The sequence below is a fragment of the Oncorhynchus mykiss genome, unplaced genomic scaffold (assembly GCF_013265735.2).
Source record: "Oncorhynchus mykiss isolate Arlee unplaced genomic scaffold, USDA_OmykA_1.1 un_scaffold_355, whole genome shotgun sequence".
Lineage (NCBI taxonomy): Eukaryota > Metazoa > Chordata > Actinopteri > Salmoniformes > Salmonidae > Oncorhynchus > Oncorhynchus mykiss.
Genome location: NW_023493803.1, coordinates 91,204 through 107,500, shown reverse-complemented (window position 1 = coordinate 107,500; position 16,297 = coordinate 91,204). Strand labels below are relative to the sequence as shown.

The window sequence follows — 16,297 nt, the reverse complement described above, 5'->3', positions numbered from 1 at the left end:
TATGGCTATAGTATATGCAATTTCATCCACTTTTTGAGATTGCTTTTTGCTTACGGCCACACCGGCCTGAGTACGCCTGATCACGTCCGATCTCGGAAGCTAAGCAGGGTCGGGCCTGGTTAGTACTTGGATGGGAGACCGCCTGGGAATACCAGGTGCTGTAAGCTTTTTGTCACTGCCTTGTGGAATTTCAACTCTTTGTCCGTTTTTTCCCACAAGGCTGAAATATGTGCCCTCGCTTTGAAATAAGTAAGCAAGGTTAGTTTGTATTTCATCCAACAATCTGTGCTACAAATTATGGCTACAGTATATGCAATTTCATCCACTTTTTGAAATTGCCTTTTCGCTTACGGCCACACCGGCCTGAGTACGCCTGATCACGTCCGATCTCGGAAGCTAAGCAGGGTCGGGCCTGGTTAGTACTTGGATGGGAGACCGCCTGGGAATACCAGGTGCTGTAAGCTTTTTGTCACTGCCTTGTGGAATTTCAACTCTTTGTCCGTTTTTTCCCACAAGGCTGAAATATGTGCCCTCGCTTTGAAATAAGTAAGCAAGGTTAGTTTGTATTTCATCCAACAATCTGTGCTACAAATTATGGCTACAGTATATGCAATTTCATCCACTTTTTGAGATTGCCTTTCGCTTACGGCCACACCGGCCTGAGTACGCCTGATCTCGTCCGATCTCGGAAGCTAAGCAGGGTCGGGCCTGGTTAGTACTTGGATGGGAGACCGCCTGGGAATACCAGGTGCTGTAAGCTTTTTGTCACTGCCTTGTGGAATTTCAACTCTTTGTCCGTTTTTTTCCCACAAGGCTGAAATATGTGCCCTCGCTTTGAAATAAGTAAGCAAGGTTAGTTTGTATTTCATCCAACAATCTGTGCTACAAATTATGGCTACAGTATATGCAATTTCATCCACTTTTTGAGATTGCCTTTCGCTTACGGCCACACCGGCCTGAGTACGCCTGATCTCGTCCGATCTCGGAAGCTAAGCAGGGTCGGTCCTGGTTAGTACTTGGATGGGAGACCGCCTGGGAATACCAGGTGCTGTAAGCTTTTTGTCACTGCCTTGTGGAATTTCAACTCTTTGTCCGTTTTTTCCCACAAGGCTGAAATATGTGCCCTCGCTTTGAAATAAGTAAGCAAGGTTAGTTTGTATTTCATCCAACAATCTGTGCTACAAATTATGGCTACAGTATATGCAATTTCATCCACTTTTTGAGATTGCCTTTCGCTTACGGCCACACCGGCCTGAGTACGCCTGATCTCGTCCGATCTCGGAAGCTAAGCAGGGTCGGGCCTGGTTAGTACTTGGATGGGAGACCGCCTGGGAATACCAGGTGCTGTAAGCTTTTTGTCACTGCCTTGTGGAATTTCAACTCTTTGTCCGTTTTTTTCCCACAAGGCTGAAATATGTGCCCTCGCTTTGAAATAAGTAAGCAAGGTTAGTTTGTATTTCATCCAACAATCTGTGCTACAAATTATGGCTACAGTATATGCAATTTCATCCACTTTTTGAGATTGCCTTTCGCTTACGGCCACACCGGCCTGAGTACGCCTGATCTCGTCCGATCTCGGAAGCTAAGCAGGGTCGGGCCTGGTTAGTACTTGGATGGGAGACCGCCTGGGAATACCAGGTGCTGTAAGCTTTTTGTCACTGCCTTGTGGAATTTCAACTCTTTGTCCGTTTTTTCCCACAAGGCTGAAATATGTGCCCTCGCTTTGAAATAAGTAAGCAAGGTTAGTTTGTATTTCATCCAACAATCTGTGCTACAAATTATGGCTACAGTATATGCAATTTCATCCACTTTTTGAGATTGCCTTTCGCTTACAGGCCACACCGGCCTGAGTACGCCTGATCTCGTCCGATCTCGGAAGCTAAGCAGGGTCGGGCCTGGTTAGTACTTGGATGGGAGACCGCCTGGGAATACCAGGTGCTGTAAGCTTTTTGTCACTGCCTTGTGGAATTTCAACTCTTTGTCCGTTTTTTTCCCACAAGGCTGAAATATGTGCCCTCGCTTTGAAATAAGTAAGCAAGGTTAGTTTGTATTTCATCCAACAATCTGTGCTACAAATTATGGCTACAGTATATGCAATTTCATCCACTTTTTGAGATTGCCTTTCGCTTACGGCCACACCGGCCTGAGTACGCCTGATCTCGTCCGATCTCGGAAGCTAAGCAGGGTCGGTCCTGGTTAGTACTTGGATGGGAGACCGCCTGGGAATACCAGGTGCTGTAAGCTTTTTGTCACTGCCTTGTGGAATTTCAACTCTTTGTCCGTTTTTTCCCACAAGGCTGAAATATGTGCCCTCGCTTTGAAATAAGTAAGCAAGGTTAGTTTGTATTTCATCCAACAATCTGTGCTACAAATTATGGCTACAGTATATGCAATTTCATCCACTTTTTGAGATTGCCTTTCGCTTACGGCCACACCGGCCTGAGTACGCCTGATCTCGTCCGATCTCGGAAGCTAAGCAGGGTCGGGCCTGGTTAGTACTTGGATGGGAGACCGCCTGGGAATACCAGGTGCTGTAAGCTTTTTGTCACTGCCTTGTGGAATTTCAACTCTTTGTCCGTTTTTTCCCACAAGGCTGAAATATGTGCCCTCGCTTTGAAATAAGTAAGCAAGGTTAGTTTGTATTTCATCCAACAATCTGTGCTACAAATTATGGCTACAGTATATGCAATTTCATCCACTTTTTGAGATTGCCTTTTGCCTTACGGCCACACCGGCCTGAGTACGCCTGATCTCGTCCGATCTCGGAAGCTAAGCAGGGTCGGGCCTGGTTAGTACTTGGATGGGAGACCGCCTGGGAATACCAGGTGCTGTAAGCTTTTTGTCACTGCCTTGTGGAATTTCAACTCTTTGTCCGTTTTTTCCCACAAGGCTGAAATATGTGCCCTCGCTTTGAAATAAGTAAGCAAGGTTAGTTTGTATTTCATCCAACAATCTGTGCTACAAATTATGGCTACAGTATATGCAATTTCATCCACTTTTTGAGATTGCCTTTTCGCTTACGGCCACACCGGCCTGAGTACGCCTGATCTCGTCCGATCTCGGAAGCTAAGCAGGGTCGGGCCTGGTTAGTACTTGGATGGGAGACCGCCTGGGAATACCAGGTGCTGTAAGCTTTTTGTCACTGCCTTGTGGAATTTCAACTCTTTGTCCGTTTTTTTCCCACAAGGCTGAAATATGTGCCCTCGCTTTGAAATAAGTAAGCAAGGTTAGTTTGTATTTCATCCAACAATCTGTGCTACAAATTATGGCTACAGTATATGCAATTTCATCCACTTTTTGAGATTGCCTTTTCGCTTACGGCCACACCGGCCTGAGTACGCCTGATCTCGTCCGATCTCGGAAGCTAAGCAGGGTCGGGCCTGGTTAGTACTTGGATGGGAGACCGCCTGGGAATACCAGGTGCTGTAAGCTTTTTGTCACTGCCTTGTGGAATTTCAACTCTTTGTCCGTTTTTTCCCACAAGGCTGAAATATGTGCCCTCGCTTTGAAATAAGTAAGCAAGGTTAGTTTGTATTTCATCCAACAATCTGTGCTACAAATTATGGCTACAGTATATGCAATTTCATCCACTTTTTGAGATTGCCTTTCGCTTACGGCCACACCGGCCTGAGTACGCCTGATCTCGTCCGATCTCGGAAGCTAAGCAGGGTCGGGCCTGGTTAGTACTTGGATGGGAGACCGCCTGGGAATACCAGGTGCTGTAAGCTTTTTAGTCACTGCCTTGTGGAATTTCAACTCTTTGTCCGTTTTTTCCCACAAGGCTGAAATATGTGCCCTCGCTTTGAAATAAGTAAGCAAGGTTAGTTTGTATTTCATCCAACAATCTGTGCTACAAATTATGGCTACAGTATATGCAATTTCATCCACTTTTTGAGATTGCCTTTTGCTTACGGCCACACCGGCCTGAGTACGCCTGATCTCGTCCGATCTCGGAAGCTAAGCAGGGTCGGGCCTGGTTAGTACTTGGATGGGAGACCGCCTGGGAATACCAGGTGCTGTAAGCTTTTTGTCACTGCCTTGTGGAATTTCAACTCTTTGTCCGTTTTTTCCCACAAGGCTGAAATATGTGCCCTCGCTTTGAAATAAGTAAGCAAGGTTAGTTTGTATTTCATCCAACAATCTGTGCTACAAATTATGGCTACAGTATATGCAATTTCATCCACTTTTTGAGATTGCCTTTCGCTTACGGCCACACCGGCCTGAGTACGCCTGATCTCGTCCGATCTCGGAAGCTAAGCAGGGTCGGGCCTGGTTAGTACTTGGATGGGAGACCGCCTGGGAATACCAGGTGCTGTAAGCTTTTTGTCACTGCCTTGTGGAATTTCAACTCTTTGTCCGTTTTTTCCCACAAGGCTGAAATATGTGCCCTCGCTTTGAAATAAGTAAGCAAGGTTAGTTTGTATTTCATCCAACAATCTGTGCTACAAATTATGGCTACAGTATATGCAATTTCATCCACTTTTTGAGATTGCCTTTCGCTTACGGCCACACCGGCCTGAGTACGCCTGATCTCGTCCGATCTCGGAAGCTAAGCAGGGTCGGGCCTGGTTAGTACTTGGATGGGAGACCGCCTGGGAATACCAGGTGCTGTAAGCTTTTTGTCACTGCCTTGTGGAATTTCAACTCTTTGTCCGTTTTTTCCCACAAGGCTGAAATATGTGCCCTCGCTTTGAAATAAGTAAGCAAGGTTAGTTTGTATTTCATCCAACAATCTGTGCTACAAATTATGGCTACAGTATATGCAATTTCATCCACTTTTTGAGATTGCCTTTCGCTTACGGCCACACCGGCCTGAGTACGCCTGATCTCGTCCGATCTCGGAAGCTAAGCAGGGTCGGTCCTGGTTAGTACTTGGATGGGAGACCGCCTGGGAATACCAGGTGCTGTAAGCTTTTTGTCACTGCCTTGTGGAATTTCAACTCTTTGTCCGTTTTTTCCCACAAGGCTGAAATATGTGCCCTCGCTTTGAAATAAGTAAGCAAGGTTAGTTTGTATTTCATCCAACAATCTGTGCTACAAATTATGGCTACAGTATATGCAATTTCATCCACTTTTTGAGATTGCCTTTCGCTTACGGCCACACCGGCCTGAGTACGCCTGATCTCGTCCGATCTCGGAAGCTAAGCAGGGTCGGGCCTGGTTAGTACTTGGATGGGAGACCGCCTGGGAATACCAGGTGCTGTAAGCTTTTTGTCACTGCCTTGTGGAATTTCAACTCTTTGTCCGTTTTTTCCCACAAGGCTGAAATATGTGCCCTCGCTTTGAAATAAGTAAGCAAGGTTAGTTTGTATTTCATCCAACAATCTGTGCTACAAATTATGGCTACAGTATATGCAATTTCATCCACTTTTTGAGATTGCCTTTTGCTTACGGCCACACCGGCCTGAGTACGCCTGATCTCGTCCGATCTCGGAAGCTAAGCAGGGTCGGGCCTGGTTAGTACTTGGATGGGAGACCGCCTGGGAATACCAGGTGCTGTAAGCTTTTTGTCACTGCCTTGTGGAATTTCAACTCTTTGTCCGTTTTTTCCCACAAGGCTGAAATATGTGCCCTCGCTTTGAAATAAGTAAGCAAGGTTAGTTTGTATTTCATCCAACAATCTGTGCTACAAATTATGGCTACAGTATATGCAATTTCATCCACTTTTTGAGATTGCCTTTCGCTTACGGCCACACCGGCCTGAGTACGCCTGATCTCGTCCGATCTCGGAAGCTAAGCAGGGTCGGGCCTGGTTAGTACTTGGATGGGAGACCGCCTGGGAATACCAGGTGCTGTAAGCTTTTTGTCACTGCCTTGTGGAATTTCAACTCTTTGTCCGTTTTTTCCCACAAGGCTGAAATATGTGCCCTCGCTTTGAAATAAGTAAGCAAGGTTAGTTTGTATTTCATCCAACAATCTGTGCTACAAATTATGGCTACAGTATATGCAATTTCATCCACTTTTTGAGATTGCCTTTTGCTTACGGCCACACCGGCCTGAGTACGCCTGATCTCGTCCGATCTCGGAAGCTAAGCAGGGTCGGGCCTGGTTAGTACTTGGATGGGAGACCGCCTGGGAATACCAGGTGCTGTAAGCTTTTTGTCACTGCCTTGTGGAATTTCAACTCTTTGTCCGTTTTTTCCCACAAGGCTGAAATATGTGCCCTCGCTTTGAAATAAGTAAGCAAGGTTAGTTTGTATTTCATCCAACAATCTGTGCTACAAATTATGGCTACAGTATATGCAATTTCATCCACTTTTTGAGATTGCCTTTCGCTTACGGCCACACCGGCCTGAGTACGCCTGATCTCGTCCGATCTCGGAAGCTAAGCAGGGTCGGGCCTGGTTAGTACTTGGATGGGAGACCGCCTGGGAATACCAGGTGCTGTAAGCTTTTTGTCACTGCCTTGTGGAATTTCAACTCTTTGTCCGTTTTTTTCCCACAAGGCTGAAATATGTGCCCTCGCTTTGAAATAAGTAAGCAAGGTTAGTTTGTATTTCATCCAACAATCTGTGCTACAAATTATGGCTACAGTATATGCAATTTCATCCACTTTTTGAGATTGCCTTTCGCTTACGGCCACACCGGCCTGAGTACGCCTGATCTCGTCCGATCTCGGAAGCTAAGCAGGGTCGGGCCTGGTTAGTACTTGGATGGGAGACCGCCTGGGAATACCAGGTGCTGTAAGCTTTTTGTCACTGCCTTGTGGAATTTCAACTCTTTGTCCGTTTTTTCCCACAAGGCTGAAATATGTGCCCTCGCTTTGAAATAAGTAAGCAAGGTTAGTTTGTATTTCATCCAACAATCTGTGCTACAAATTATGGCTACAGTATATGCAATTTCATCCACTTTTTGAGATTGCCTTTCGCTTACGGCCACACCGGCCTGAGTACGCCTGATCTCGTCCGATCTCGGAAGCTAAGCAGGGTCGGGCCTGGTTAGTACTTGGATGGGAGACCGCCTGGGAATACCAGGTGCTGTAAGCTTTTTGTCACTGCCTTGTGGAATTTCAACTCTTTGTCCGTTTTTTCCCACAAGGCTGAAATATGTGCCCTCGCTTTGAAATAAGTAAGCAAGGTTAGTTTGTATTTCATCCAACAATCTGTGCTACAAATTATGGCTACAGTATATGCAATTTCATCCACTTTTTGAGATTGCCTTTTCGCTTACGGCCACACCGGCCTGAGTACGCCTGATCTCGTCCGATCTCGGAAGCTAAGCAGGGTCGGGCCTGGTTAGTACTTGGATGGGAGACCGCCTGGGAATACCAGGTGCTGTAAGCTTTTTGTCACTGCCTTGTGGAATTTCAACTCTTTGTCCGTTTTTTCCCACAAGGCTGAAATATGTGCCCTCGCTTTGAAATAAGTAAGCAAGGTTAGTTTGTATTTCATCCAACAATCTGTGCTACAAATTATGGCTACAGTATATGCAATTTCATCCACTTTTTGAGATTGCCTTTCGCTTACGGCCACACCGGCCTGAGTACGCCTGATCTCGTCCGATCTCGGAAGCTAAGCAGGGTCGGGCCTGGTTAGTACTTGGATGGGAGACCGCCTGGGAATACCAGGTGCTGTAAGCTTTTTGTCACTGCCTTGTGGAATTTCAACTCTTTGTCCGTTTTTTCCCACAAGGCTGAAATATGTGCCCTCGCTTTGAAATAAGTAAGCAAGGTTAGTTTGTATTTCATCCAACAATCTGTGCTACAAATTATGGCTACAGTATATGCAATTTCATCCACTTTTTGAGATTGCCTTTCGCTTACGGCCACACCGGCCTGAGTACGCCTGATCTCGTCCGATCTCGGAAGCTAAGCAGGGTCGGGCCTGGTTAGTACTTGGATGGGAGACCGCCTGGGAATACCAGGTGCTGTAAGCTTTTTGTCACTGCCTTGTGGAATTTCAACTCTTTGTCCGTTTTTTCCCACAAGGCTGAAATATGTGCCCTCGCTTTGAAATAAGTAAGCAAGGTTAGTTTGTATTTCATCCAACAATCTGTGCTACAAATTATGGCTACAGTATATGCAATTTCATCCACTTTTTGAGATTGCCTTTCGCTTACGGCCACACCGGCCTGAGTACGCCTGATCTCGTCCGATCTCGGAAGCTAAGCAGGGTCGGGCCTGGTTAGTACTTGGATGGGAGACCGCCTGGGAATACCAGGTGCTGTAAGCTTTTTGTCACTGCCTTGTGGAATTTCAACTCTTTGTCCGTTTTTTCCCACAAGGCTGAAATATGTGCCCTCGCTTTGAAATAAGTAAGCAAGGTTAGTTTGTATTTCATCCAACAATCTGTGCTACAAATTATGGCTACAGTATATGCAATTTCATCCACTTTTTGAGATTGCCTTTCGCTTACGGCCACACCGGCCTGAGTACGCCTGATCTCGTCCGATCTCGGAAGCTAAGCAGGGTCGGGCCTGGTTAGTACTTGGATGGGAGACCGCCTGGGAATACCAGGTGCTGTAAGCTTTTTGTCACTGCCTTGTGGAATTTCAACTCTTTGTCCGTTTTTTCCCACAAGGCTGAAATATGTGCCCTCGCTTTGAAATAAGTAAGCAAGGTTAGTTTGTATTTCATCCAACAATCTGTGCTACAAATTATGGCTACAGTATATGCAATTTCATCCACTTTTTGAGATTGCCTTTTGCTTACGGCCACACCGGCCTGAGTACGCCTGATCTCGTCCGATCTCGGAAGCTAAGCAGGGTCGGGCCTGGTTAGTACTTGGATGGGAGACCGCCTGGGAATACCAGGTGCTGTAAGCTTTTTGTCACTGCCTTGTGGAATTTCAACTCTTTGTCCGTTTTTTCCCACAAGGCTGAAATATGTGCCCTCGCTTTGAAATAAGTAAGCAAGGTTAGTTTGTATTTCATCCAACAATCTGTGCTACAAATTATGGCTACAGTATATGCAATTTCATCCACTTTTTGAGATTGCCTTTTGCTTACGGCCACACCGGCCTGAGTACGCCTGATCTCGTCCGATCTCGGAAGCTAAGCAGGGTCGGGCCTGGTTAGTACTTGGATGGGAGACCGCCTGGGAATACCAGGTGCTGTAAGCTTTTTGTCACTGCCTTGTGGAATTTCAACTCTTTGTCCGTTTTTTCCCACAAGGCTGAAATATGTGCCCTCGCTTTGAAATAAGTAAGCAAGGTTAGTTTGTATTTCATCCAACAATCTGTGCTACAAATTATGGCTACAGTATATGCAATTTCATCCACTTTTTGAGATTGCCTTTTCGCTTACGGCCACACCGGCCTGAGTACGCCTGATCTCGTCCGATCTCGGAAGCTAAGCAGGGTCGGGCCTGGTTAGTACTTGGATGGGAGACCGCCTGGGAATACCAGGTGCTGTAAGCTTTTTGTCACTGCCTTGTGGAATTTCAACTCTTTGTCCGTTTTTTCCCACAAGGCTGAAATATGTGCCCTCGCTTTGAAATAAGTAAGCAAGGTTAGTTTGTATTTCATCCAACAATCTGTGCTACAAATTATGGCTACAGTATATGCAATTTCATCCACTTTTTGAGATTGCCTTTTGCTTACGGCCACACCGGCCTGAGTACGCCTGATCTCGTCCGATCTCGGAAGCTAAGCAGGGTCGGGCCTGGTTAGTACTTGGATGGGAGACCGCCTGGGAATACCAGGTGCTGTAAGCTTTTTGTCACTGCCTTGTGGAATTTCAACTCTTTGTCCGTTTTTTCCCACAAGGCTGAAATATGTGCCCTCGCTTTGAAATAAGTAAGCAAGGTTAGTTTGTATTTCATCCAACAATCTGTGCTACAAATTATGGCTACAGTATATGCAATTTCATCCACTTTTTGAGATTGCCTTTCGCTTACGGCCACACCGGCCTGAGTACGCCTGATCTCGTCCGATCTCGGAAGCTAAGCAGGGTCGGGCCTGGTTAGTACTTGGATGGGAGACCGCCTGGGAATACCAGGTGCTGTAAGCTTTTTGTCACTGCCTTGTGGAATTTCAACTCTTTGTCCGTTTTTTCCCACAAGGCTGAAATATGTGCCCTCGCTTTGAAATAAGTAAGCAAGGTTAGTTTGTATTTCATCCAACAATCTGTGCTACAAATTATGGCTACAGTATATGCAATTTCATCCACTTTTTGAGATTGCCTTTTGCTTACGGCCACACCGGCCTGAGTACGCCTGATCTCGTCCGATCTCGGAAGCTAAGCAGGGTCGGGCCTGGTTAGTACTTGGATGGGAGACCGCCTGGGAATACCAGGTGCTGTAAGCTTTTTGTCACTGCCTTGTGGAATTTCAACTCTTTGTCCGTTTTTTCCCACAAGGCTGAAATATGTGCCCTCGCTTTGAAATAAGTAAGCAAGGTTAGTTTGTATTTCATCCAACAATCTGTGCTACAAATTATGGCTACAGTATATGCAATTTCATCCACTTTTTGAGATTGCCTTTCGCTTACGGCCACACCGGCCTGAGTACGCCTGATCTCGTCCGATCTCGGAAGCTAAGCAGGGTCGGGCCTGGTTAGTACTTGGATGGGAGACCGCCTGGGAATACCAGGTGCTGTAAGCTTTTTGTCACTGCCTTGTGGAATTTCAACTCTTTGTCCGTTTTTTCCCACAAGGCTGAAATATGTGCCCTCGCTTTGAAATAAGTAAGCAAGGTTAGTTTGTATTTCATCCAACAATCTGTGCTACAAATTATGGCTACAGTATATGCAATTTCATCCACTTTTTGAGATTGCCTTTCGCTTACGGCCACACCGGCCTGAGTACGCCTGATCTCGTCCGATCTCGGAAGCTAAGCAGGGTCGGGCCTGGTTAGTACTTGGATGGGAGACCGCCTGGGAATACCAGGTGCTGTAAGCTTTTTGTCACTGCCTTGTGGAATTTCAACTCTTTGTCCGTTTTTTCCCACAAGGCTGAAATATGTGCCCTCGCTTTGAAATAAGTAAGCAAGGTTAGTTTGTATTTCATCCAACAATCTGTGCTACAAATTATGGCTACAGTATATGCAATTTCATCCACTTTTTGAGATTGCCTTTCGCTTACGGCCACACCGGCCTGAGTACGCCTGATCTCGTCCGATCTCGGAAGCTAAGCAGGGTCGGGCCTGGTTAGTACTTGGATGGGAGACCGCCTGGGAATACCAGGTGCTGTAAGCTTTTTGTCACTGCCTTGTGGAATTTCAACTCTTTGTCCGTTTTTTCCCACAAGGCTGAAATATGTGCCCTCGCTTTGAAATAAGTAAGCAAGGTTAGTTTGTATTTCATCCAACAATCTGTGCTACAAATTATGGCTACAGTATATGCAATTTCATCCACTTTTTGAGATTGCCTTTCGCTTACGGCCACACCGGCCTGAGTACGCCTGATCTCGTCCGATCTCGGAAGCTAAGCAGGGTCGGGCCTGGTTAGTACTTGGATGGGAGACCGCCTGGGAATACCAGGTGCTGTAAGCTTTTTGTCACTGCCTTGTGGAATTTCAACTCTTTGTCCGTTTTTTCCCACAAGGCTGAAATATGTGCCCTCGCTTTGAAATAAGTAAGCAAGGTTAGTTTGTATTTCATCCAACAATCTGTGCTACAAATTATGGCTACAGTATATGCAATTTCATCCACTTTTTGAGATTGCCTTTCGCTTACGGCCACACCGGCCTGAGTACGCCTGATCTCGTCCGATCTCGGAAGCTAAGCAGGGTCGGGCCTGGTTAGTACTTGGATGGGAGACCGCCTGGGAATACCAGGTGCTGTAAGCTTTTTGTCACTGCCTTGTGGAATTTCAACTCTTTGTCCGTTTTTTCCCACAAGGCTGAAATATGTGCCCTCGCTTTGAAATAAGTAAGCAAGGTTAGTTTGTATTTCATCCAACAATCTGTGCTACAAATTATGGCTACAGTATATGCAATTTCATCCACTTTTTGAGATTGCCTTTCGCTTACGGCCACACCGGCCTGAGTACGCCTGATCTCGTCCGATCTCGGAAGCTAAGCAGGGTCGGGCCTGGTTAGTACTTGGATGGGAGACCGCCTGGGAATACCAGGTGCTGTAAGCTTTTTGTCACTGCCTTGTGGAATTTCAACTCTTTGTCCGTTTTTTCCCACAAGGCTGAAATATGTGCCCTCGCTTTGAAATAAGTAAGCAAGGTTAGTTTGTATTTCATCCAACAATCTGTGCTACAAATTATGGCTACAGTATATGCAATTTCATCCACTTTTTGAGATTGCCTTTCGCTTACGGCCACACCGGCCTGAGTACGCCTGATCTCGTCCGATCTCGGAAGCTAAGCAGGGTCGGGCCTGGTTAGTACTTGGATGGGAGACCGCCTGGGAATACCAGGTGCTGTAAGCTTTTTGTCACTGCCTTGTGGAATTTCAACTCTTTGTCCGTTTTTTCCCACAAGGCTGAAATATGTGCCCTCGCTTTGAAATAAGTAAGCAAGGTTAGTTTGTATTTCATCCAACAATCTGTGCTACAAATTATGGCTACAGTATATGCAATTTCATCCACTTTTTGAGATTGCCTTTCGCTTACGGCCACACCGGCCTGAGTACGCCTGATCTCGTCCGATCTCGGAAGCTAAGCAGGGTCGGGCCTGGTTAGTACTTGGATGGGAGACCGCCTGGGAATACCAGGTGCTGTAAGCTTTTTGTCACTGCCTTGTGGAATTTCAACTCTTTGTCCGTTTTTTCCCACAAGGCTGAAATATGTGCCCTCGCTTTGAAATAAGTAAGCAAGGTTAGTTTGTATTTCATCCAACAATCTGTGCTACAAATTATGGCTACAGTATATGCAATTTCATCCACTTTTTGAGATTGCCTTTCGCTTACGGCCACACCGGCCTGAGTACGCCTGATCTCGTCCGATCTCGGAAGCTAAGCAGGGTCGGGCCTGGTTAGTACTTGGATGGGAGACCGCCTGGGAATACCAGGTGCTGTAAGCTTTTTGTCACTGCCTTGTGGAATTTCAACTCTTTGTCCGTTTTTTCCCACAAGGCTGAAATATGTGCCCTCGCTTTGAAATAAGTAAGCAAGGTTAGTTTGTATTTCATCCAACAATCTGTGCTACAAATTATGGCTACAGTATATGCAATTTCATCCACTTTTTGAGATTGCCTTTCGCTTACGGCCACACCGGCCTGAGTACGCCTGATCTCGTCCGATCTCGGAAGCTAAGCAGGGTCGGGCCTGGTTAGTACTTGGATGGGAGACCGCCTGGGAATACCAGGTGCTGTAAGCTTTTTGTCACTGCCTTGTGGAATTTCAACTCTTTGTCCGTTTTTTCCCACAAGGCTGAAATATGTGCCCTCGCTTTGAAATAAGTAAGCAAGGTTAGTTTGTATTTCATCCAACAATCTGTGCTACAAATTATGGCTACAGTATATGCAATTTCATCCACTTTTTGAGATTGCCTTTCGCTTACGGCCACACCGGCCTGAGTACGCCTGATCTCGTCCGATCTCGGAAGCTAAGCAGGGTCGGGCCTGGTTAGTACTTGGATGGGAGACCGCCTGGGAATACCAGGTGCTGTAAGCTTTTTGTCACTGCCTTGTGGAATTTCAACTCTTTGTCCGTTTTTTCCCACAAGGCTGAAATATGTGCCCTCGCTTTGAAATAAGTAAGCAAGGTTAGTTTGTATTTCATCCAACAATCTGTGCTACAAATTATGGCTACAGTATATGCAATTTCATCCACTTTTTGAGATTGCCTTTCGCTTACGGCCACACCGGCCTGAGTACGCCTGATCTCGTCCGATCTCGGAAGCTAAGCAGGGTCGGGCCTGGTTAGTACTTGGATGGGAGACCGCCTGGGAATACCAGGTGCTGTAAGCTTTTTGTCACTGCCTTGTGGAATTTCAACTCTTTGTCCGTTTTTTCCCACAAGGCTGAAATATGTGCCCTCGCTTTGAAATAAGTAAGCAAGGTTAGTTTGTATTTCATCCAACAATCTGTGCTACAAATTATGGCTACAGTATATGCAATTTCATCCACTTTTTGAGATTGCCTTTCGCTTACGGCCACACCGGCCTGAGTACGCCTGATCTCGTCCGATCTCGGAAGCTAAGCAGGGTCGGGCCTGGTTAGTACTTGGATGGGAGACCGCCTGGGAATACCAGGTGCTGTAAGCTTTTTGTCACTGCCTTGTGGAATTTCAACTCTTTGTCCGTTTTTTCCCACAAGGCTGAAATATGTGCCCTCGCTTTGAAATAAGTAAGCAAGGTTAGTTTGTATTTCATCCAACAATCTGTGCTACAAATTATGGCTACAGTATATGCAATTTCATCCACTTTTTGAGATTGCCTTTCGCTTACGGCCACACCGGCCTGAGTACGCCTGATCTCGTCCGATCTCGGAAGCTAAGCAGGGTCGGGCCTGGTTAGTACTTGGATGGGAGACCGCCTGGGAATACCAGGTGCTGTAAGCTTTTTGTCACTGCCTTGTGGAATTTCAACTCTTTGTCCGTTTTTTCCCACAAGGCTGAAATATGTGCCCTCGCTTTGAAATAAGTAAGCAAGGTTAGTTTGTATTTCATCCAACAATCTGTGCTACAAATTATGGCTACAGTATATGCAATTTCATCCACTTTTTGAGATTGCCTTTCGCTTACGGCCACACCGGCCTGAGTACGCCTGATCTCGTCCGATCTCGGAAGCTAAGCAGGGTCGGGCCTGGTTAGTACTTGGATGGGAGACCGCCTGGGAATACCAGGTGCTGTAAGCTTTTTGTCACTGCCTTGTGGAATTTCAACTCTTTGTCCGTTTTTTCCCACAAGGCTGAAATATGTGCCCTCGCTTTGAAATAAGTAAGCAAGGTTAGTTTGTATTTCATCCAACAATCTGTGCTACAAATTATGGCTACAGTATATGCAATTTCATCCACTTTTTGAGATTGCCTTTCGCTTACGGCCACACCGGCCTGAGTACGCCTGATCTCGTCCGATCTCGGAAGCTAAGCAGGGTCGGGCCTGGTTAGTACTTGGATGGGAGACCGCCTGGGAATACCAGGTGCTGTAAGCTTTTGTCACTGCCTTGTGGAATTTCAACTCTTTGTCCGTTTTTTCCCACAAGGCTGAAATATGTGCCCTCGCTTTGAAATAAGTAAGCAAGGTTAGTTTGTATTTCATCCAACAATCTGTGCTACAAATTATGGCTACAGTATATGCAATTTCATCCACTTTTTGAGATTGCCTTTCGCTTACGGCCACACCGGCCTGAGTACGCCTGATCTCGTCCGATCTCGGAAGCTAAGCAGGGTCGGGGCCTGGTTAGTACTTGGATGGGAGACCCGCCTGGGAATACCAGGTGCTGTAAGCTTTTTTGTCACTGCCTTGTGGAATTTCAACTCTTTGTCCGTTTTTTCCCACAAGGCTGAAATATGTGCCCTCGCTTTGAAATAAGTAAGCAAGGTTAGTTTGTATTTCATCCAACAATCTGTGCTACAAATTATGGCTACAGTATATGCAATTTCATCCACTTTTTGAGATTGCCTTTCGCTTACGGCCACACCGGCCTGAGTACGCCTGATCTCTGTCCGATCTCGGAAGCTAAGCAGGGTCGGGCCTGGTTAGTACTTGGATGGGAGACCGCCTGGGAATACCAGGTGCTGTAAGCTTTTTGTCACTGCCTTGTGGAATTTCAACTCTTTGTCCGTTTTTTCCCACAAGGCTGAAATATGTGCCCTCGCTTTGAAATAAGTAAGCAAGGTTAGTTTGTATTTCATCCAACAATCTGTGCTACAAATTATGGCTACAGTATATGCAATTTCATCCAATTTTTGAGATTGCCTTTCGCTTACGGCCACACCGGCCTGAGTACGCCTGATCTCGTCCGATCTCGGAAGCTAAGCAGGGTCGGGCCTGGTTAGTACTTGGATGGGAGACCGCCTGGGAATACCAGGTGCTGTAAGCTTTTTGTCACTGCCTTGTGGAATTTCAACTCTTTGTCCGTTTTTTCCCACAAGGCTGAAATATGTGCCCTCGCTTTGAAATAAGTAAGCAAGGTTAGTTTGTATTTCATCCAACAATCTGTGCTACAAATTATGGCTACAGTATATGCAATTTCATCCACTTTTTGAGATTGCCTTTCGCTTACGGCCACACCGGCCTGAGTACGCCTGATCTCGTCCGATCTCGGAAGCTAAGCAGGGTCGGGCCTGGTTAGTACTTGGATGGGAGACCGCCTGGGAATACCAGGTGCTGTAAGCTTTTTGTCACTGCCTTGTGGAATTTCAACTCTTTGTCCGTTTTTTCCCACAAGGCTGAAATAGTTGCCCTCGCTTTGAAATAAGTAAGCAAGGTTAGTTTGTATTCATCCAACAATCTGTGCTACAAATTA

At 46.2% G+C, this 16,297-nt stretch overlaps 54 non-coding genes and 1 pseudogene across 54 annotated transcripts; all 55 read left to right on the top strand.

Moving 5' to 3' along the window:
* The first annotated feature begins 48 nt into the window (after window positions 1-48).
* On the top strand, window positions 49-167 carry LOC118952515. Its single transcript, XR_005043574.1, has one exon. It is a non-coding gene; the product is annotated as a 5S ribosomal RNA (ribosomal RNA).
* A 178-nt stretch (window positions 168-345) lies between these two features.
* LOC118952514 lies at window positions 346-464 on the top strand. The gene has a single exon (XR_005043573.1). It is a non-coding gene; the product is annotated as a 5S ribosomal RNA (ribosomal RNA).
* A 177-nt stretch (window positions 465-641) lies between these two features.
* Window positions 642-760, top strand: LOC118952430. Its single transcript, XR_005043489.1, has one exon. It is a non-coding gene; the product is annotated as a 5S ribosomal RNA (ribosomal RNA).
* Window positions 761-938: 178 nt separating this feature from the next.
* On the top strand, window positions 939-1,057 carry LOC118952563. The gene has a single exon (XR_005043623.1). It is a non-coding gene; the product is annotated as a 5S ribosomal RNA (ribosomal RNA).
* Window positions 1,058-1,234: 177 nt separating this feature from the next.
* On the top strand, window positions 1,235-1,353 carry LOC118952429. The gene has a single exon (XR_005043488.1). It is a non-coding gene; the product is annotated as a 5S ribosomal RNA (ribosomal RNA).
* A 178-nt stretch (window positions 1,354-1,531) lies between these two features.
* LOC118952428 lies at window positions 1,532-1,650 on the top strand. The gene has a single exon (XR_005043487.1). It is a non-coding gene; the product is annotated as a 5S ribosomal RNA (ribosomal RNA).
* A 177-nt stretch (window positions 1,651-1,827) lies between these two features.
* Window positions 1,828-1,947, top strand: LOC118952632. Its single transcript, XR_005043692.1, has one exon. It is a non-coding gene; the product is annotated as a 5S ribosomal RNA (ribosomal RNA).
* Window positions 1,948-2,125: 178 nt separating this feature from the next.
* LOC118952562 lies at window positions 2,126-2,244 on the top strand. Its single transcript, XR_005043622.1, has one exon. It is a non-coding gene; the product is annotated as a 5S ribosomal RNA (ribosomal RNA).
* A 177-nt stretch (window positions 2,245-2,421) lies between these two features.
* LOC118952427 lies at window positions 2,422-2,540 on the top strand. The gene has a single exon (XR_005043486.1). It is a non-coding gene; the product is annotated as a 5S ribosomal RNA (ribosomal RNA).
* Window positions 2,541-2,718: 178 nt separating this feature from the next.
* Window positions 2,719-2,837, top strand: LOC118952565. Its single transcript, XR_005043625.1, has one exon. It is a non-coding gene; the product is annotated as a 5S ribosomal RNA (ribosomal RNA).
* A 178-nt stretch (window positions 2,838-3,015) lies between these two features.
* On the top strand, window positions 3,016-3,134 carry LOC118952426. Its single transcript, XR_005043485.1, has one exon. It is a non-coding gene; the product is annotated as a 5S ribosomal RNA (ribosomal RNA).
* A 179-nt stretch (window positions 3,135-3,313) lies between these two features.
* On the top strand, window positions 3,314-3,432 carry LOC118952425. The gene has a single exon (XR_005043484.1). It is a non-coding gene; the product is annotated as a 5S ribosomal RNA (ribosomal RNA).
* Window positions 3,433-3,609: 177 nt separating this feature from the next.
* LOC118952423 lies at window positions 3,610-3,728 on the top strand. Its single transcript, XR_005043482.1, has one exon. It is a non-coding gene; the product is annotated as a 5S ribosomal RNA (ribosomal RNA).
* A 178-nt stretch (window positions 3,729-3,906) lies between these two features.
* On the top strand, window positions 3,907-4,025 carry LOC118952422. Its single transcript, XR_005043481.1, has one exon. It is a non-coding gene; the product is annotated as a 5S ribosomal RNA (ribosomal RNA).
* Window positions 4,026-4,202: 177 nt separating this feature from the next.
* Window positions 4,203-4,321, top strand: LOC118952421. Its single transcript, XR_005043480.1, has one exon. It is a non-coding gene; the product is annotated as a 5S ribosomal RNA (ribosomal RNA).
* Window positions 4,322-4,498: 177 nt separating this feature from the next.
* On the top strand, window positions 4,499-4,617 carry LOC118952420. Its single transcript, XR_005043479.1, has one exon. It is a non-coding gene; the product is annotated as a 5S ribosomal RNA (ribosomal RNA).
* Window positions 4,618-4,794: 177 nt separating this feature from the next.
* Window positions 4,795-4,913, top strand: LOC118952561. The gene has a single exon (XR_005043621.1). It is a non-coding gene; the product is annotated as a 5S ribosomal RNA (ribosomal RNA).
* Window positions 4,914-5,090: 177 nt separating this feature from the next.
* LOC118952419 lies at window positions 5,091-5,209 on the top strand. The gene has a single exon (XR_005043478.1). It is a non-coding gene; the product is annotated as a 5S ribosomal RNA (ribosomal RNA).
* Window positions 5,210-5,386: 177 nt separating this feature from the next.
* LOC118952418 lies at window positions 5,387-5,505 on the top strand. Its single transcript, XR_005043477.1, has one exon. It is a non-coding gene; the product is annotated as a 5S ribosomal RNA (ribosomal RNA).
* A 177-nt stretch (window positions 5,506-5,682) lies between these two features.
* On the top strand, window positions 5,683-5,801 carry LOC118952417. The gene has a single exon (XR_005043476.1). It is a non-coding gene; the product is annotated as a 5S ribosomal RNA (ribosomal RNA).
* A 177-nt stretch (window positions 5,802-5,978) lies between these two features.
* On the top strand, window positions 5,979-6,097 carry LOC118952416. Its single transcript, XR_005043475.1, has one exon. It is a non-coding gene; the product is annotated as a 5S ribosomal RNA (ribosomal RNA).
* A 177-nt stretch (window positions 6,098-6,274) lies between these two features.
* LOC118952415 lies at window positions 6,275-6,393 on the top strand. The gene has a single exon (XR_005043474.1). It is a non-coding gene; the product is annotated as a 5S ribosomal RNA (ribosomal RNA).
* Window positions 6,394-6,571: 178 nt separating this feature from the next.
* On the top strand, window positions 6,572-6,690 carry LOC118952414. The gene has a single exon (XR_005043473.1). It is a non-coding gene; the product is annotated as a 5S ribosomal RNA (ribosomal RNA).
* A 177-nt stretch (window positions 6,691-6,867) lies between these two features.
* LOC118952412 lies at window positions 6,868-6,986 on the top strand. Its single transcript, XR_005043471.1, has one exon. It is a non-coding gene; the product is annotated as a 5S ribosomal RNA (ribosomal RNA).
* A 178-nt stretch (window positions 6,987-7,164) lies between these two features.
* On the top strand, window positions 7,165-7,283 carry LOC118952411. Its single transcript, XR_005043470.1, has one exon. It is a non-coding gene; the product is annotated as a 5S ribosomal RNA (ribosomal RNA).
* A 177-nt stretch (window positions 7,284-7,460) lies between these two features.
* LOC118952410 lies at window positions 7,461-7,579 on the top strand. Its single transcript, XR_005043469.1, has one exon. It is a non-coding gene; the product is annotated as a 5S ribosomal RNA (ribosomal RNA).
* A 177-nt stretch (window positions 7,580-7,756) lies between these two features.
* On the top strand, window positions 7,757-7,875 carry LOC118952409. Its single transcript, XR_005043468.1, has one exon. It is a non-coding gene; the product is annotated as a 5S ribosomal RNA (ribosomal RNA).
* Window positions 7,876-8,052: 177 nt separating this feature from the next.
* LOC118952408 lies at window positions 8,053-8,171 on the top strand. The gene has a single exon (XR_005043467.1). It is a non-coding gene; the product is annotated as a 5S ribosomal RNA (ribosomal RNA).
* A 177-nt stretch (window positions 8,172-8,348) lies between these two features.
* Window positions 8,349-8,467, top strand: LOC118952407. Its single transcript, XR_005043466.1, has one exon. It is a non-coding gene; the product is annotated as a 5S ribosomal RNA (ribosomal RNA).
* A 177-nt stretch (window positions 8,468-8,644) lies between these two features.
* Window positions 8,645-8,763, top strand: LOC118952406. Its single transcript, XR_005043465.1, has one exon. It is a non-coding gene; the product is annotated as a 5S ribosomal RNA (ribosomal RNA).
* A 177-nt stretch (window positions 8,764-8,940) lies between these two features.
* On the top strand, window positions 8,941-9,059 carry LOC118952405. The gene has a single exon (XR_005043464.1). It is a non-coding gene; the product is annotated as a 5S ribosomal RNA (ribosomal RNA).
* A 178-nt stretch (window positions 9,060-9,237) lies between these two features.
* Window positions 9,238-9,356, top strand: LOC118952404. The gene has a single exon (XR_005043463.1). It is a non-coding gene; the product is annotated as a 5S ribosomal RNA (ribosomal RNA).
* A 177-nt stretch (window positions 9,357-9,533) lies between these two features.
* On the top strand, window positions 9,534-9,652 carry LOC118952403. The gene has a single exon (XR_005043462.1). It is a non-coding gene; the product is annotated as a 5S ribosomal RNA (ribosomal RNA).
* A 177-nt stretch (window positions 9,653-9,829) lies between these two features.
* Window positions 9,830-9,948, top strand: LOC118952401. Its single transcript, XR_005043460.1, has one exon. It is a non-coding gene; the product is annotated as a 5S ribosomal RNA (ribosomal RNA).
* Window positions 9,949-10,125: 177 nt separating this feature from the next.
* On the top strand, window positions 10,126-10,244 carry LOC118952400. The gene has a single exon (XR_005043459.1). It is a non-coding gene; the product is annotated as a 5S ribosomal RNA (ribosomal RNA).
* A 177-nt stretch (window positions 10,245-10,421) lies between these two features.
* LOC118952399 lies at window positions 10,422-10,540 on the top strand. The gene has a single exon (XR_005043458.1). It is a non-coding gene; the product is annotated as a 5S ribosomal RNA (ribosomal RNA).
* A 177-nt stretch (window positions 10,541-10,717) lies between these two features.
* LOC118952398 lies at window positions 10,718-10,836 on the top strand. Its single transcript, XR_005043457.1, has one exon. It is a non-coding gene; the product is annotated as a 5S ribosomal RNA (ribosomal RNA).
* Window positions 10,837-11,013: 177 nt separating this feature from the next.
* LOC118952397 lies at window positions 11,014-11,132 on the top strand. Its single transcript, XR_005043456.1, has one exon. It is a non-coding gene; the product is annotated as a 5S ribosomal RNA (ribosomal RNA).
* A 177-nt stretch (window positions 11,133-11,309) lies between these two features.
* LOC118952396 lies at window positions 11,310-11,428 on the top strand. Its single transcript, XR_005043455.1, has one exon. It is a non-coding gene; the product is annotated as a 5S ribosomal RNA (ribosomal RNA).
* Window positions 11,429-11,605: 177 nt separating this feature from the next.
* On the top strand, window positions 11,606-11,724 carry LOC118952395. The gene has a single exon (XR_005043454.1). It is a non-coding gene; the product is annotated as a 5S ribosomal RNA (ribosomal RNA).
* A 177-nt stretch (window positions 11,725-11,901) lies between these two features.
* LOC118952394 lies at window positions 11,902-12,020 on the top strand. Its single transcript, XR_005043453.1, has one exon. It is a non-coding gene; the product is annotated as a 5S ribosomal RNA (ribosomal RNA).
* Window positions 12,021-12,197: 177 nt separating this feature from the next.
* LOC118952393 lies at window positions 12,198-12,316 on the top strand. The gene has a single exon (XR_005043452.1). It is a non-coding gene; the product is annotated as a 5S ribosomal RNA (ribosomal RNA).
* A 177-nt stretch (window positions 12,317-12,493) lies between these two features.
* LOC118952392 lies at window positions 12,494-12,612 on the top strand. The gene has a single exon (XR_005043451.1). It is a non-coding gene; the product is annotated as a 5S ribosomal RNA (ribosomal RNA).
* A 177-nt stretch (window positions 12,613-12,789) lies between these two features.
* On the top strand, window positions 12,790-12,908 carry LOC118952390. The gene has a single exon (XR_005043449.1). It is a non-coding gene; the product is annotated as a 5S ribosomal RNA (ribosomal RNA).
* Window positions 12,909-13,085: 177 nt separating this feature from the next.
* On the top strand, window positions 13,086-13,204 carry LOC118952389. The gene has a single exon (XR_005043448.1). It is a non-coding gene; the product is annotated as a 5S ribosomal RNA (ribosomal RNA).
* A 177-nt stretch (window positions 13,205-13,381) lies between these two features.
* Window positions 13,382-13,500, top strand: LOC118952388. The gene has a single exon (XR_005043447.1). It is a non-coding gene; the product is annotated as a 5S ribosomal RNA (ribosomal RNA).
* Window positions 13,501-13,677: 177 nt separating this feature from the next.
* On the top strand, window positions 13,678-13,796 carry LOC118952387. Its single transcript, XR_005043446.1, has one exon. It is a non-coding gene; the product is annotated as a 5S ribosomal RNA (ribosomal RNA).
* Window positions 13,797-13,973: 177 nt separating this feature from the next.
* On the top strand, window positions 13,974-14,092 carry LOC118952386. The gene has a single exon (XR_005043445.1). It is a non-coding gene; the product is annotated as a 5S ribosomal RNA (ribosomal RNA).
* Window positions 14,093-14,269: 177 nt separating this feature from the next.
* Window positions 14,270-14,388, top strand: LOC118952385. The gene has a single exon (XR_005043444.1). It is a non-coding gene; the product is annotated as a 5S ribosomal RNA (ribosomal RNA).
* A 177-nt stretch (window positions 14,389-14,565) lies between these two features.
* Window positions 14,566-14,684, top strand: LOC118952384. The gene has a single exon (XR_005043443.1). It is a non-coding gene; the product is annotated as a 5S ribosomal RNA (ribosomal RNA).
* Window positions 14,685-14,861: 177 nt separating this feature from the next.
* LOC118952383 lies at window positions 14,862-14,980 on the top strand. Its single transcript, XR_005043442.1, has one exon. It is a non-coding gene; the product is annotated as a 5S ribosomal RNA (ribosomal RNA).
* Window positions 14,981-15,156: 176 nt separating this feature from the next.
* On the top strand, window positions 15,157-15,277 carry LOC118952673 (annotated as a pseudogene).
* A 178-nt stretch (window positions 15,278-15,455) lies between these two features.
* Window positions 15,456-15,575, top strand: LOC118952648. The gene has a single exon (XR_005043708.1). It is a non-coding gene; the product is annotated as a 5S ribosomal RNA (ribosomal RNA).
* Window positions 15,576-15,752: 177 nt separating this feature from the next.
* On the top strand, window positions 15,753-15,871 carry LOC118952382. Its single transcript, XR_005043441.1, has one exon. It is a non-coding gene; the product is annotated as a 5S ribosomal RNA (ribosomal RNA).
* Window positions 15,872-16,048: 177 nt separating this feature from the next.
* LOC118952381 lies at window positions 16,049-16,167 on the top strand. The gene has a single exon (XR_005043440.1). It is a non-coding gene; the product is annotated as a 5S ribosomal RNA (ribosomal RNA).
* The last annotated feature ends 130 nt before the right edge of the window (window positions 16,168-16,297 follow it).